The following is an 11,775-nucleotide window of genomic DNA, read 5'->3' as shown; positions in this document are numbered from 1 at the left end:
GCCGCTGAGCCTGCGCGTCCGGAGCCTGTGCTCTGCAACGGGAGAGGCCACAGCAGTGAGAGGCCCGTGTACCGAAAAAAAAAAAAAAAGAATCTCACAGACAAATGAGGTTTGGGAGAGGAGAGGGACTCTAAACGGCGAAAAGCCCTATCATGATTAGCAACCAGGTAAAGGCTCAAAGAACTCATACACACTCCTGAGTCATAAGAATAACTCCTGCTATCCTGAAACAGCTCTGGCCCCTCCCCAGCATAAACCTCTTGCAAACAGCTGGTCCAGGGAAAACTTGCACCACTCAAATATTAGTAATCAACAATGAACCATCTCAAGTGAGGTACACAGATACAAGAAACAAAAACAAGAGGACAAGAACAAGCAAAGGCATCAAATGAAGATCCAAATAAACAAAAACCAAAGAACATTCACCAGAAGAAAACCAAACCAAAACAAAAATCCTCAATGAAGCATTTATTTCTACAAAACAAGAGTACAGAGAAGAAATCTAAGAGCCCATGGAAATAAAAGCAAGATGACAAAAGGAAATAAAACAAGCTGTCAGGTTTCAGGGAAATTACAATGTCACAGAAATGAAAGCCAAGGTGAAAGTAGCACAAAAGAAACAGACTCTGCTGAAACACAATAAGGGACAGAGGGGAGAGAAATAAGGAGAGTGAGAAAAATGAACTGAAAGGTGGTTTTTTTTTAAATTTAACTGATGAAAGAAAATGACAAAGAGAAACTGTATGTACCTAACAGAAGAAGTAAACCAAAATAATGGCATCAAACAATGATTACAAGATATAATTCAAGAAAATGTTTTAGGAAAAAAAAAAGAGACATTAAAAAGTAAAAGAGACCCCGGGAAACTGACTTGAAATGATCTATACCAAATATATTCTAATAAAGTGATGAGATTTCAAAGTTCAGAAAGAATCTTTTGGGCAACTCCATGAAAGGGAACAAGTCACTTACAAGGCGGGGACACCAGGCTGGCCTCTGACTTCTTCGTGACAGCATCCAGCATTAGAATTCAATAGAGCACCACCTACAATGTGAGCCAAGGAGAGAAAGTGTGACTCAAGAATTTTATTTTCAGCCAAACTGTTGATCCACTATAAAGGCAGAAGACAACATTTTTGAACACATGTGGGAGTTTGGAGGCTGAGGCCTAGATTTGTTGGAAGAATGGGACTTTTTTTCCCTTTGGTGACCTGGAGTCTTAGGGTTCATTTATGTGTTTGTTCAACAGACACTTACAGACCCTTGTATGTGTTGGGACCTGTGCCCCAGACTGTAAAAGAGTCTTATACCAAATGCTAGAGAGGATAGGAGGAAAGCATCCTTGGAGAGGTGAGCTGGCCTTTGAAAGATGAGTGGGAGTACATGAAAGGAAGGGTATCTCAGGCAAAAGGAAGAGCATTATGCAAAGGCAGGCAGGCATAAAGGCACAGAGCAAATATTATGAAATATAATTCAAGATACCATCAAGGGTGTGTTCTATAATGTTTGGACATTTGGAATGAGAAGAGTGGGTGATCCCTGAAGACATAATTCATCTTTCAGAGTGAGATGGTGAGGGGCACGACACCAGGGAAATGGAATGGATGGTGTGGGTAGAGGCCCGCATCAGGAGCTTCCCTGGACCTGCTTGGATTTCATGAAACAGAGGAGTTAAGGCTGAATTAAGAATCACACAGACAGGGCTTCCCTGGTGGCGCAGTGGTTGAGAGTCCGCCTGCCGATGCAGGGGACACGTGTTCGTGCCCCGGTCCGGGAAGATCCCACGTGCCCCGGAGCAGCTGAGCCCGTGAGCGCCTGTGCTCTGCAACGGGAGAGGCCACAGCAGTGAGAGGCCCGTGTACCGAAAAAAAAAAAAAAAGAATCTCACAGACAAATGAGGTTTGGGAGAGGAGAGGGACTCTAAACGGCGAAAAGCCCTATCATGATTAGCAACCAGGTAAAGGCTCAAAGAACTCATACACACTCCTGAGTCATAAGAATAACTCCTGCTATCCTGAAACAGCTCTGGCCCCTCCCCAGCATAAACCTCTTGCAAACAGCTGGTCCAGGGAAAACTTGCACCACTCAAATATTAGTAATCAACAATGAACCATCTCAAGTGAGGTACACAGATACAAGAAACAAAAACAAGAGGACAAGAACAAGCAAAGGCATCAAATGAAGATCCAAATAAACAAAAACCAAAGAACATTCACCAGAAGAAAACCAAACCAAAACAAAAATCCTCAATGAAGCATTTATTTCTACAAAACAAGAGTACAGAGAAGAAATCTAAGAGCCCATGGAAATAAAAGCAAGATGACAAAAGGAAATAAAACAAGCTGTCAGGTTTCAGGGAAATTACAATGTCACAGAAATGAAAGCCAAGGTGAAAGTAGCACAAAAGAAACAGACTCTGCTGAAACACAATAAGGGACAGAGGGGAGAGAAATAAGGAGAGTGAGAAAAATGAACTGAAAGGTGGTTTTTTTTTAAATTTAACTGATGAAAGAAAATGACAAAGAGAAACTGTATGTACCTAACAGAAGAAGTAAACCAAAATAATGGCATCAAACAATGATTACAAGATATAATTCAAGAAAATGTTTTAGGAAAAAAAAAAGAGACATTAAAAAGTAAAAGAGACCCCGGGAAACTGACTTGAAATGATCTATACCAAATATATTCTAATAAAGTGATGAGATTTCAAAGTTCAGAAAGAATCTTTTGGGCAACTCCATGAAAGGGAACAAGTCACTTACAAGGCGGGGACACCAGGCTGGCCTCTGACTTCTTCGTGACAGCATCCAGCATTAGAATTCAATAGAGCACCACCTACAATGTGAGCCAAGGAGAGAAAGTGTGACTCAAGAATTTTATTTTCAGCCAAACTGTTGATCCACTATAAAGGCAGAAGACAACATTTTTGAACACATGTGGGAGTTTGGAGGCTGAGGCCTAGATTTGTTGGAAGAATGGGACTTTTTTTCCCTTTGGTGACCTGGAGTCTTAGGGTTCATTTATGTGTTTGTTCAACAGACACTTACAGACCCTTGTATGTGTTGGGACCTGTGCCCCAGACTGTAAAAGAGTCTTATACCAAATGCTAGAGAGGATAGGAGGAAAGCATCCTTGGAGAGGTGAGCTGGCCTTTGAAAGATGAGTGGGAGTACATGAAAGGAAGGGTATCTCAGGCAAAAGGAAGAGCATTATGCAAAGGCAGGCAGGCATAAAGGCACAGAGCAAATATTATGAAATATAATTCAAGATACCATCAAGGGTGTGTTCTATAATGTTTGGACATTTGGAATGAGAAGAGTGGGTGATCCCTGAAGACATAGGATTGGCAAAGGGTAAGAGGTCTTGAATGCTGGGTTGTTTTTTTTTTTTAATGCTTAAACTTTACCCCATAGGTAATGTGGAGTCCTGGAATGGTTGAAGCATGAAAACCATTGTTTAGTTGCAAGAAGAAAAGGATCAGAGGTTCTGTGAGGACTCAGATTTCTTTTTTTTTTTTTAATGCTTAAACTTTACCCCATAGGTAATGTGGAGTCCTGGAATGGTTGAAGCATGAAAACCATTGTTTAGTTGCAAGAAGAAAAGGATCAGAGGTTCTGTGAGGACTCAGATTTCACCATTCCCACATTTTCTTAAGCTAGCATTCATCTCGGATGGTGCACATTCTAACCATTCTTTTGAAAGTCAGGAACAAGGCAACGTTGCCCACTCTTACTGTTTTTGTTCTATGTTGTATTGAAAGTTCCAGCCAGCACAGAAAGAAGAAAAAAAGTAAAAACTTAAGGATTACTGTGAACATCTAAATATTGTTCATTGCTGAGTCAAGGAGTGTGCTTGTATATTTCCTTACTTCTGCATCTTTATGTTTTTCCTGGCATTTTAAATTATCTTTCCTTTGTTCTTGTCTTTATTATTGAGAATTTTCCCAACAACTCAGTCAGGTCAGTAATCTTATCCGCATTTTACACAGGGAGAAGGAGGGGTTGACAAAGTCCACAGCCGATACACAGTGGAGCTGGGGTCATACCAATCTTGATGGGGTGACTCTCTCAACTCCTAGGCTGGCTGTACTCAGAGAAGGAATACATATTGGGGAGAAGGTGGTGTAGTGAGGGTGTGACTCAGTCATTTGATCTTCACCAAGTTCACGAAGAGGAGGATGGTTGCAGGAAATCCCAAACAGCACCTAGTCAGTGAAGATTCTATAAAAAGATGGATGGAAGGCCAGCTACTCTGGCCAATATTCAACTCCCCAAAGGGGCCAAGCAACCTCTCTCCAGCCTCAGGACTTTTGCACATGCTGTCCTCTTGCCTAGAATGCTCTTCTCTGCTCTTCATGTGCCTGGCTCCTCCTCATCCTTCAGGTCACCACTTCATTTCCCTCCTCAGAGAGCTTCCCCAGTTACTCTTCATCTTTACTTCCCTGGATTGCTCAAGGCTTTGTTACTAAGTGAGGCTCCCTCCTCCCTGAGGGAGGCTGTTTCTCGGAGGCTTCCAAGGCCTCATGCAAAGAAGCCCTGGGCTGTCCACCTCACCAGGTCATGAGATTGGTCCATTCCTGTAGGGGTCCCAGTCTGGGTGCCAGGAGACGCCATCCCAAGCCCCCACAGAAATACAGGAAGTAAAGCACTTGGACAATTCCATGTTATTTGGCGCCTGAAAGTAGAGAACTTTTTTTTTGGCTGCACTGCACAGCTTGTGGGATCTCAGTTTCCTGACCAGGGATTGAACCCGGGCCATGGAAGTGAAAGCGCTGAATCCTGACCACTAGACCACCAGGGAACTCCTGTAGAGAACTTCTTTTTGAGCACAAATGAGAACCCCTCAGGGGCTTCCTCATCTCCTTCTCGCTAAACCCCACATCGAATCATCAACTTATTCAATAAATTTCTTCAGTGCCTCCCATGTGCCAGGCCCAGGCTAAGCACTAACTATACACACAGGGCAGGTCACTTACTGCACAAGGGCACCCAGTATGGGACAAGTGGGGGCTGAGATGCAGCGCATGAACCAGTCACCAAGTTGGGGGCTCACAGAGCTGTGTCTGTTCAGGATGCCTTTTTTGAACTCCCTGGAAAGCACCGTATGGGCTAGCAGCAGCCCTGCACATTGATGAATTAAACCCATATGGACCCTGCCCGTGTGGAGTTACAGTCCAGTGGGAGACAGACAATTAATTAAACAACTAAATATATAATTAGAATTCACCCTTATTTTGCTCGTGAGGACACTGAGCTTCTGAGAAGCTAAGCAATTGGCCCAAGGCCTCACAGCTAGTGAGTGACAGAGTCAGGGTTCAAACTCAGGTCTCCTGGCTCCAAAGCCACAGTCTGCTCTGCACAGTGAAAGAGGCATTTTAACTACATCAGCATTAATGTTGAGCTTCCTTCCCGACCTCCAACATCTCCGTTTCTCCCTCTGACCCCTTTGATGACAAACTCAGGTTTCTCTGATCCTGAGGGTTGTCCCTCCTCTTGTCCTTGCCACCTCTTTGGCTCAGCTCTCTTGGATCCGCCTGCTGCCTATTGCAGAGGCTTTTGGTGAAATGACTCATGCAATTCTTCCTGTCTCATGTGTCTTTTGGACCCTGTCATTCATCTCAGGGGCTGGGCTGGGGACAGACCTGAGTGACAGCCCTGTGCTACACCCATGATTCCAGTCACAGTGGCAACTAAAGCCACTATATACCTAGGAATAAGCTGATGTAAGTAAAATTATAAAACTTTACTGAAGGACATAAAAGGAGATCTGAATACATGGAGAGACACACCATGTTCCTGGATGGAAAGACTCGGTATTATAAAGATGTCACTTCTCCCCTAAGTAACCTATAAATTTCATGTGATTTCAATCAAAATATCGAAGGTATTTTAAAAATAAATTTATTTATTTATTTATTTTTGTCTGCATTGGGTCTTTGCTGCATGTGGGCTTTCTCTAGTTGCGGCGAGCGGGGGCTACTCTTCGTTGCGGTGGCTTCTCTTGTTGCTGAGCACGGGCTCTAGGCGCGCGGGCTCCAGTAGTTGTGGCTCGCGGGTTCTAGAGTGCAGGCTCAGTAGTTGCGGCGCATGGGCTTAGTTGCTCTGCGGCATGTGGGATCTTCCTGATCCAGGACTCGAACCCGTGTCCCCTGCATTGGCAGGTGGATTCTTAACCACTGCACCACCAGGGAAGCCCTGGAAGGTATTTTTTTAATGGAATTTGACAAGCTGATTCTCAAGTTAAACTAGAAGAAAAGATACATAGAAAACACACACAAGTAGAAATCAATTTTAGAATTTTTTATTGTGGTAAAATACACATAACAAAATTTACCATTTTAATCATTTTAAAGTATATAGTTCAGTGGCGTTAAGTACAGTCACATTGTTGTGCGACCATCACCACCATCCATCTCCAGAACTATTTTATCACCCCAAACCTAAACTCTGTACCTATTAAACAATAACTCACCATCTCTCCCTTTCCCCACAAGAAAAAAAAAATTCAATGGATAAAATTAAGGGACAACTGCCAATTCAGAAATAAAAATACTTATAAAACCAGAGAAATTATATTATCTATCTATCATAAGGAATTTTAACATCCACAAGGGAAATATAGACTGTTTAATCAATGGCATGAGGACAAATGACTGTCCAATTTGAAAAATACAAATATAAAATTTGAACTCTACCTCACACCAGACACACATACAAAGTACCTTTGATTTAAAGAACTAAATGTAAAAAACAAAACCTCATAAACCATTAGAAGAAAAGTGGGACAAGTGAATAGATTTGACTACATAGAAACATTTCACTTCTGAATGACAGGAGACTATAGGAGCAAAGTTAAAAGACATGTAACAGACTGGGAAACAAACCTGCCATAGACATGGAGGAAGGCAACACAAGCACATCTCGAAGTAACTATTTTGCTTTTATTTTCCCCACTTCCTCACGTCAATCAGAGGTTCCACTTTACCTCCAGGAAAATTAGTGCTTTTATAGCTGGAATATAAAGAGAGGGAAACAGCCAACGTTCAGATGTCATTGTTTTTTTAACTTCCCAGATAGTCTGCTGAAGCTCACATCAGAAACCACACTTTTGAAAGGCAGAGCCTTTGATTTTCAAGAGGCTGCTTTTGCCGAGAGAAGAAAATGCTATTGAAAATCGAAAGGGAAGGTCCTGAAGGAAGCAGGAGAGAGAGTTTATGCCTTAACTATAGATTGAAAAGAGAACAGAGAAGACCCACACCATGTGCCACCTGGGAAGTAAATGGGGTCACCGGGCTGGGAGAGGGAAAAGGATCAGGATGAGGCATGACCTTGGAAGAGGTCAGGGGGGCTTGGGATGAGGGAACTGGACCTGTGGGACCACAGGGAAGGGAAGGGAGTCAGTGCCCAGAGACTGCTAAGCCCTCTCCATCACCGCTACCAGGGGACTTTATGGGCACTGGACCGTCACCAGTAGATGCTCTGGGGCCACTTAAGTGGGCACCAAGGGCCACCTTGGCTGAAGAGCCACATTAGCCATTGGCTCTTCATTTTTGAGCCCACGTGAGAATCTGCCAAGATGCTTACAGACCACGGTGGTGCCCCTCCCCACATCCCACTGGCCTAGTGACTCCTGGCAGCTAGGGGGCTGGTTCTGTGCACCTTGCCCACACCCCGACCCCCACTTCAAATGCGCCCTGTGGCCTCCCTGGGCTTTTCTGCCTCGGCCTTCTCTTTAGCTAGGGAAGGACTCTCAGCCTTCCAGCAGGCATAGTTTGGAAATGTAGGAAGCTGACGCCCCTGGAGTTACCTTCCACCGTGGGGGACGGGAGTCCTGGATAAACGCCTCAGCTTCTGGCCTTAAGAGGCACATCTCCAAGGCCTGCTCCTCGTGGGTCCTCAGAGGGGCTCCAATGGGATTCGGCCCGTTGCCCCCAGTGGTAACCAGCTCAGAGAACAGCATGTTGAAGAAATCATTTGTCCTGTAGGATGTCCTCCATTCTGGGTTTGTCTATCTGCTTCTGTGTGTATCATTCACCTTGTCCCTCCATCCCCAGGATTTCCTGTCACTAGAAGTCAACTCTTCCGGCAAGGCACCAGAGCAGCTGGCATTGGTGCCTGGCCAGCTCCTCTTGGCCAATCCTGGAGGCCACTTGCAGACGGGCTGTACCAATGCCCTTCATTTTTTTTTTTTTGGCCGCACCACGCAGCATGCAGGATCTTAGTTCCCCAACCAGGGATCGAACCAGTGCCCCCTGCAGTGGAAGTTCAGAGTCCCCCCAGTGCCCTTCTGCGTCTTGCATCCTGAGGGCATTCTCTGGTCCTGAGAGGAGCCGGAGTATTAATACCCCAGGAGCGATCTTTGACCAGAGCAGTGTGGGGGCGGGTGGCTCAACACTTCCAGCTTCCTTGCCTCTTAGAGGAGGTTTCTAACATATATCCTGCACAGCATTTCAGAGGGTGCCCAGAAGAACTGGGTCCCAGCTGTCTGAGTGGTATCCCACTCATTGATTCATTTTTATTGGGTTTCTACCTTCCCTGCCTCACCTCCCCACTCTCTTAAAGGTACTTCCTCTGATCATCTCCCAGATAAACTACCTGAACCCAAATCCTTTTCCTAGGGTCTGCTTTTTTGAGGGAATCCAAGCAAAGGCAGACACTTGATAGGCGGGGCTGTCACATGACACCACATCAGGAGACACACATAGCAGTGCTAAGATTAACCAGTGGGCTCAGGCGGTGACAGCCTGACCCTTCCATGATAAAACTCCCCAACAACTTTCCATATAATAATTTCATCCGTTGGTGATTATTGCCTGAACCCATTATTTTATTAGGGGCTGTAAAAAAGATGATTTTCTAATCCTATCAATCCTTCCACATTTATTAGCTGGAATTTTTTATAAGGAACTTTCATAAACTAGGGCTTTTCGGTTGAGATGAAATAGTAGAAGAGTGACAGGATAAAGTCTTAATTCTTTCCTTTTCATTGCTAATCCTCAGGATGATGAATTATGCCCTAGTTACCTTCAATGGTATTTAATGATATTTGGTTGATTTGTGGCTTTCTCTCTCTGAGCATCAATATGGACAAATGAGTGTTTATATATTCAGTGTGTTTCAAGCATTATCAGTCACTGTTCTTTCTGCTATTCAAATTCTCCCATCTTTAACCAGTGGGTTTCTCTTCTTTTTGGCTTCTATATTTCCTTTGGACATGATCCCATTACTCTTTGACAATGTCCTTGCTTTCTGACCCAACAAGATGTCCCAGGCTCACGTTGTCTATTTCCTTCCCCAGACCTGGAATTAGCCAATCCTCCAAGGAGCCGTGGGTTGTGGTAGTTGGAAAAGACATCTGGGCACTAGGTATGCTCATTGATAGTGGGTTATCACTGCATCCAAATTTTTCAGTGAACAGAACTGGGAAGTACATACTTTTCAACAGAAAAATAAAAGGATTATGAGTTTCTGCTAATATTTCCAATTCACATGTAACATTCAAGGCTTTTACTTAACTTCTTTGGTCTTATCCTCATATCTCTTTTCTCAGACACTGAAGATCTTGGATTCCAGTATTAACATCATTACTGATTTGCATTATCATGTGATCTATATAAAATAGTTTCAAAATTAATGCCAATATTTTTACTAACAATAAGACTTCCAAATGAAGTGTTAAGATTTCTTTGCGGTTCTTTTGTCCCTGAAAAATGTTTCTTTAAAGATGTCCAGCTAGGGCTTTCCTGGTAGTGCAGTGGTTAAGAATCTGCCTGCCAATGCAGGGGACATGGGTTCGACCCCTGGTCCAGGAAGATCCCACATGTTGCGGAGCAACTAAGCCTGCGTGCCGCACAACTACGGAAGCCTGCGCGCCTAGAGCCCATGCTCCACAACAAGGGAAGCCACCACAACGAGAAGCCCATGCACCGCAACAAAGAGCAGCCCCCGCTCGCTGCAACCAGAGAAGAGCCTGTGCGCAGCAACGAAGACCCAATGCAGCCAAAAACAAATAAATAAATGAATTAAATAAATTTATTTTTTAAAAAATTAAAAAAAAAAAAAGATGTCCAGCTTTACAACAAATGCTAAAGAAACTTCTCTAGGTGGGAAACACAAGGAAAGAAAAAGACCCACAAAAACAAACCCAAAACAATTAAGAAAATGGTAATAGGAACATACATATCGATAATAACCTTGAATGTAAATGGATTAAATGCCCCAAGCAAAAGACACAGACTGGCTAATGGATACAAAACAAGACCCATACATATGCTGTGTACTAGAGACCCATTTCAGACCTAGGGGCACATAGAGACTGAAAGTGAAGGGATGGAAAAATATTCCACGTAAATGGAATTCAAAAGAAAGCTGGAGTAGCAACACTCGTATCAGATAAAATAGACTTTAAAATAAAGACTGTTATAAGAGATAAGGAAGGACACTACATAATGATCAAGGGATCAATCAAAGAAGAAGATATAACAATTATAAATGTTTATGCACCCCACATAGCAGCACCTCAATACCTAAGGCAAATGCTAACAACCATGAAAGGGGAAATTGACAGTAACACAATAATAGTAGGAGACTTTAACACCCCACTTACACCTATGGACAAATCATCCAAACAGAAAATAAATAAGGAAACACAAGCTTTAAATGACACAATAGCCCAGATAGATTTAATTGATATTTATAACATTCCATCCGAAAGTGGCATAATACACATTCTTCTCAAGTGCACATGGAATATTCTCCAGGATAGATAACATCTTTGGGTCACACATCAAGCCTCAGTAAATTTAAGAAAATTGAAATCGTATCAAGCATATTTTCTGACCACAGCACTATGAGACTGGAAATCAATCACAGGAAAAAAAAACTATAAAAATCACAAATACATGCAGGCTGAACAGTGCACTACTAAATAACCAAGAGATCACTGAAGAAATCAAAGAAGAAATTAAAAAATACATAGAAACAAATGACAATGAAAACACAACAACCCAAAACCTATGGGACACAGCAAAAGCAGTTCTAAGAGGGAAGTTTATAGCAATTCAATCTCACCTAAAGAAACAAGTAAAATCTCAAATAAACAATCTAACCCTATACTTAAAGCAACTAGAGAAAGAAGAACAAAGAAAATCCAAAGTCAGTAGAAGGAAAGAAACCATAAAGATCAAGAAGAAATAAATGAAATAGAAACAAAGAAAACAATAGCAAAGATCAATAAAACTAAAAGCTGATACTTTGAGAAGATAAACAAAATTGACAAACCCTTAGCCTGACTCATCAAGAAAAAAAGGGAGAGAACACAAATCAATAAAATTAGAAATGAAAAAGGAGAAATCACAACTGACCCTGCAGAAATACAAATGATTATAAGAGACTACTGCAAACAACTGTATGACAATAAAATGGACAAGCACGAAGAAATGGACAAATTCTTGGAAAGGTACAATTTTCCAAGACTTAACCAGGAAGAATTAGAATATATAAACAGACCTACCAAAAGTAATGAAATTGAAACTGTAATTAAAAATTTCCAACAAACAAAAGTCCAGGATCAGATGGCTTCACAGGTGAATTCTATCAAACATTTAGAGAAGAGCTAACATGGAGCCTTCTCAAACTCTTCCAAAAAATTGCAGATGGAGGAACACTCCCAAATTCATTCTACAAAGCCACCATCACCCTGATACCAAAACCAGACAAAGATATCACAAAAAAAGAAAATTATAGACCAATATCACTGATGAATATAGATGTAAAA

General features: G+C 42.4%; 1 protein-coding gene and 1 long non-coding RNA gene across 2 annotated transcripts in view; both read right to left on the bottom strand.

Annotated features, from left to right (window-relative positions):
* Positions 1 to 11,775, bottom strand: part of SPOCD1 (SPOC domain containing 1) — a 100,840-nt gene that overhangs the window by 46,334 nt on the left and 42,731 nt on the right. The gene's annotated exons all lie outside the window — the stretch shown is intronic.
* Positions 5,929 to 8,802, bottom strand: LOC114484943 (uncharacterized). Its single transcript, XR_003678324.2, has 3 exons — positions 7,807 to 8,802; positions 6,884 to 7,010; positions 5,929 to 6,244 (listed from the first exon to the last, which is right to left on the bottom strand). It is a non-coding gene; the product is annotated as an uncharacterized lncRNA (long non-coding RNA).

This window comes from Physeter macrocephalus, chromosome 3 (assembly GCF_002837175.3).
Source record: "Physeter macrocephalus isolate SW-GA chromosome 3, ASM283717v5, whole genome shotgun sequence".
In the NCBI taxonomy this organism is placed as follows: domain Eukaryota; kingdom Metazoa; phylum Chordata; class Mammalia; order Artiodactyla; family Physeteridae; genus Physeter; species Physeter macrocephalus.
The sequence above is the reverse complement of the archived record's forward strand: the minus strand, read 5'-3'. Positions and strand labels throughout refer to the sequence as shown.